We start from the raw sequence: 5,462 nt of genomic DNA, 5'->3' as shown, positions 1-5,462 counted from the left end.
GATAGAAACGGATGCTAGCAATATGATGGGTAGAGCCAGATGTATTGATCTGTAGCAGGGTAAAATGTTAGTGTGCAATCACAAGCACTGGCTAGAGAGAGTGAGCACAAATGAAGGTTCTCAAGTTGCTTCTGAACTGAAAATAAGAAGGAAAAAATATCAAGGAAATTAAAAATAATTAGAAGCATAGTAACTAATTGGCATGTTTTATAGACTATAGTGGAAATGAAATATGACTACTTCTTTTACAATATTGTGTATTATTTAGGCATTTTAGCAAAGATGGAACCCTTGGATATGTATATTATGAAATGAAAAAGAAAATTTATACATAAGATATTGCTTATTATTTTTGCAATTCACAATTACCTAATAAAACTTTAATAACTGTATATTAAAAATAATGTCCCCCAAATCTATCAATAATCAATAAAATCACTGCCTCCTATTTTATTTTATTTTTTGCCAATTTTAAATACAATTTTATTTAAGACATTGCATTTTTCCACTTACAATACAGTGCTTGTAAAGTGCAATGTTTTTCCATGTGCACACACATTCCATGTTCAAGTATCAAGAATGACCAGTTATTTACTATAGCAGCTCAACTTCATAACTGCCACGGGATTTGCTACAAATTTGGGTCCTTCCATGTTTTGTGTGGAACAATGCTAGATCTATGCTAGGCTGGCCTAATCAACCTCTTCAATAGTGGGCCCAGAGGAGGCACCACCTGATGGAGGAGCTCCACCACCAGGGAAGCCCCCAGGCATTCCTCCTGGCATGCCTCCAGGCATGCCTCCTGCGCTCTGGTACAGCTTGGTAACGATGGGGTTGCAGACTTTATCCAGCTCCATCTGCTGATGTTCAAATTCTTCCTTCTCTGCAGTCTGGTTCTTATCCAGTCAGTTGATTATTTCATTAAACTTGTCAAGAATCTTCTGTTTGTCTTCATCATTAATCTTGCCCTGAAGTTTCTCATCCTCAACAGTAGCTTTCATGTGAAGGCATAGGATTCAAGCGAATTCTTTGAAGACACCTTATCCCGCTGCTTCTCATCTTCAGCTTTGTACTTCTCTGCTTCTTGAACCATGCGTTCAATATCTTCCTTGCTCAAGCGGCCCTTGTCATTAGTGATGGTAATCTTGTTCTCTTTTCCTGTGCTCTTATCCACAGCAGAGACATTGAGAATGCCATTGGCATCAATATCAAAAGTGACTTCAATCTGAGGGACACCACGTGGGGCAGGAGGTATGCCTGTGAGTTCAAACTTGCCAAGCAGGTTGTTATCCTTGGTCATGGCACGCTCACCTTCATAAACCTGAATGAGCACACCAGGCTGGTTGTCAGAGTAGGTGGTGAAAGTCTGTGTCTGCTTGGTAGGAATGGTGGTATTGCGCTTGATGAAGACAGTCATGACCCCACCAGCAGTTTCAATTCCAAGGGAAAGAGAAGTGACATCCAACAGCAGCAAGTCTTGAACATTTTCAGATTTGTCTCCAGACAAAATGGCTGCCTGAACAGCTGCACCGTACGCAACAGCCTCATCAGAGTTGATGCTCTTAATCAGTTCTTTCCCGTTGAAGAAGTCCTGGAGAAGTTTTTGAATCTTGGGGATACGGGTTGAGCCACCAACCAAGACAATATCATGGATCTGAGACTTGTCCAGCTTGGCATACCGAAGGGCCTTCTCCACAGGGTCCAGGGTGCCACGGAACGAATCAGCATTCAATTCTTCAAATCAGGCACGGGTAATAGAGGTATAGAAGTCCATTCCTTCATAGAGGGAATCAATCTCAATGCTGGCCTGGGTGCTGGAAGAGAGAGTGCACTTAGCACGCTCACAAGCAGTACGGAGACGACGGACAGCCCTCTTGTTCTCACTGATATCCTTCTTGTGTTTGCGCTTGAACTCTGCAATAAAATGGTTGACCATGCGGTTGTCAAAGTCTTCTCCACCCAAGTGAGTATCTCCAGCTGTAGATTTGACCTCACACTGCCTCCTATTTTAAAAGGAAATAGAATGCATTTAGTGGCTTGATTACCCAGTTATACCTAATTTACACATGTAAAATAGGTGTGTATTCATGTTTGTGTGCACAATTCCAAATATAGATATATACAAAGTCAATACATATAAATCCATATGCTATAATAATACATGATTTGATAGCAGCTTTGATTTGAGAAACGCTGAGGCAATGTAAACGTTTTGATGGAGGCAGGCTTGTATACAAAGGAATAATTATAAGCTATATAGTTATAATTTGCTAGAATATGTTCAGTGCTGTGGGAAATAGTTTATGGCTTGCAGATTTAGTTTTCTAATTTTGAAATGAAGAAACCAATAGATCATATAGATTAATCAGAGGAAGTCTTCAGAGCCAAGGCTTCTCTGGGACAGAATTTACTCTGATGAAATGGGAGGCTATACTGAGTGTATTTATCAACATAACAACAGACTTATCCGTCTGCAGCATTCTTGTTAAAATATATGCTAAACATATTATTGTATAGCCTAGAGTTTCTAATCCTCAGGTCAAAAAATAAGGTCAGATGCTCTGCCCTGATGTGCATTGCCATTGAGAACATTTTTTCTTTCTTATCAGCTTGTCTCTCTTCAACCAAGAATAAGTTCTCAGTTACAGGAAAGGCTGAGAACTGACTATTTTGATGTCTGCATGCACACTCTTTTATTTTTACTTATTTTTCCAGCTTAATAAATCCCCCCAAGAGCTTAAACATTTGGAAAGCAAAAATCAAGAAGACTTGCTTCCTTTAATTTTTGATCTGTCCTACAGTTATCCTGAGGAAATTAAATAGAGAGATAGCTGACTTCTTTAAATAAGATAAGACAAAATTGACATTTTTAGGAAAAAAGTAAAGTCCTCAAACTATTCATCCTGTTATGATCATATTTCCTCTCTCCTGAGAAGGTACAAATGATGCTTCTCTCTACCTGGTATCACATTCTTGTTCAGTGCCTCCTCATTGCAAGTTGAGGGTAGTGGGGCTTCCCAGGTGGCACTAGTGGTAAAGAATTTGCCTGCCAATGCAGGAGACTGGGGTACCATCCCTGGGTCAGTAATATCCGCTGGCAGAGGGCAGGACAACCCACTCCAGTATGAATCCTGTGGACAGAGGAGCCTGGAGGACTGCAGATATAGCGTCACAAAGAGTCGGACACGACTGAAGCAACTTAGCCCACACACAAGAGCTAAATGTTTTCTGAGAGTACATTCAGACATCAGGGATTATATGAAACCCTTTTTTTTTGCAGAATTGGGACATGATTTTTTATGTAACTTATATTAGATAAGCTTTCCCTTACTTCCAAGAACATCTAATCAGAGTTTAATTCAGATATATAGCAGTAGATCCTATGATTCTTCATCATATTACCTCATTTAAGCACAAGAAAATCAGTATTTTTTCTTATATTACTTCTTTAAATATGCATAGGTGGTGGGTTGGAAAATAGGAGACTCATTTTCGTTGTCTCTCTGACTATATATACTGTGCCTGGTTTCTCTTGCTTTTTTGATTTTGAAAATCAGAAACATGGGCTATACCATTTTCATTGTCATATCGACATTTGGAATCCTTCTGATTCCCATGGGATTATCTAGTTATAGTGTGTGGCATCTTTGCCAGGAGTAACAAAGGTCATGTAACCAAAAATCCAATTAAAATTTAAACTTTGTTAATAATATGTTACAAAGAAATCCCAACATTTTCAGAAGTTATTTTTCTCAAATCAGGTAGCACAGCATCCAGATAATTAATGAACAAGAAATAAAATTTCAGTTAATGAGACTGTCCTTTCTTTGTCTCCATGGCCTCTCTCCCATGACATCTTACCTAATTGTGCCCCCTTCATAAACCAAAAGAGGAAATGAATTAAAACTAAGGAAGAAGAGGAAATGATTTTTTATTCTCTCAAAAGAATAGGAATAATTCCTTTTAGAATTTAAATGTGTACACTATGCCAATTCTATCTTCTTCTGTGAAGGCTACTCCTATAAAAAGAATTAGACCCACTAATGAGTGTTTGTAAAAGCCCAATCTAATTTCAGGGCCTCAATTAAATACTGAAAAGATAGAGCAGTAATTTTATGAGATAATTTCTGGAAAAATGTGTGATTTCTGCAGCAGTTGCTTTAGGAAAAGGCAAACTCACATGCATCTTTGAAGAAAGGCATAAAATAGCTACCTGAAGGAAGATGAGAAATATAATGTTATACTATCCAAATGGAAATGAAGTTGTTAAAGGGAGAAAGCGTCCCCTTTTAATTTTCAAAGAATAAATAGCTTTATCTTATTTCTCCACTGAGTATGGTGCATTTACACAAGTTCAAGTAAATAATTTCTTCTAGATATCTCTTCATATGTAAAGTACAGTAACAGTTTTATCTTATTCCTTACATTTTCAAGAAACCATGTCTACAAAACCTCTGATTTCAAATCGTTTATTCTTCAGATGTAGTCTTTCAAACACTATCCACTAAGGATGAAAGTCTTTATTCACAGTCAAGACAAATGTATAGGAAAAAAATTATTGGATCTTTTCAAGTGACACTGTAAACAGGACAAGTTTAGAGGCACAGATGGTTAAGTTTGGAAAGTGTTAGCAGTACTGCAGTAGTCATATTGCTCTAAAAGGCGGTGCTTATTTGATTCTCTGCAAGAGAATGACCAGAGTGTGTCATTATTAAACCACAGTTTCCAGAATTGTTGCAGTGAATAGGCAGGGCTTTCAGAGTGTTGCTACTTCATCTACAGCCTAAAAAACATTCCCAGCTCAATTCAGTAATTTGTTGTGAAGTCTCAAACACTCCACATTTTGGTTCATATGTGCTGTGCTTAATCTCTCAGTCGTGTCTGACTCTTTGCCACCCCATGAACCATAGCCCACCAGGCTCTATCCATGGGATTCTCCAGGTGAGAATACTGGAGTGGGTTGCCATGCCCTTCTCCAGGGGATCTTCCCCACCCAGGAAACAAACCCTGGTCTCCCACATTGAAGACAGATTCTTTACTGTCTAAGCCACCAGGAAAGCCCATTTTTATTTATGTTTCACTTTAATCACCCATGCAGCGATTAGAAATTATTGCTATACTTAGTAACTTTCCTTTTGTATTAAGAAAGAAATAAAAAATACTATTAGCAGAGTCCTATTTACAAATATAATTTATTTTATTTTTAATCTATAATTGGAATTCTTCAATATATATTTTAAATGCTTGGTTTACAATGCACATACATGGTAGAATTTATATATTATTTATGTAAGTAATATTAGAGAAAATCTAATGTCCTCAAGAATAGTTTGACAAAATCTAGAGAAAGCTTCTTCAAATGAGCATATCTATCATTAATAGAAGTTATTTGTAATATCAAAATGTAGACCTATTAAATCTCATCTTGAATTTGAAACACCCATGAATCCTATAAGGAAGTG

The 5,462-nt window shown here is 37.5% G+C and overlaps 1 pseudogene; it reads right to left on the bottom strand.

The window, feature by feature from the left end:
- Positions 1-448: 448 nt before the first annotated feature.
- Positions 449-1,988, bottom strand: LOC110135499 (heat shock cognate 71 kDa protein pseudogene; annotated as a pseudogene).
- Between the last annotated feature and the right edge of the window lie 3,474 nt (positions 1,989-5,462).

This window comes from Odocoileus virginianus, chromosome 21 (assembly GCF_023699985.2).
Source record: "Odocoileus virginianus isolate 20LAN1187 ecotype Illinois chromosome 21, Ovbor_1.2, whole genome shotgun sequence".
Classification (NCBI taxonomy): domain Eukaryota; kingdom Metazoa; phylum Chordata; class Mammalia; order Artiodactyla; family Cervidae; genus Odocoileus; species Odocoileus virginianus.
The sequence above is the reverse complement of the archived record's forward strand: the minus strand, read 5'-3'. Positions and strand labels throughout refer to the sequence as shown.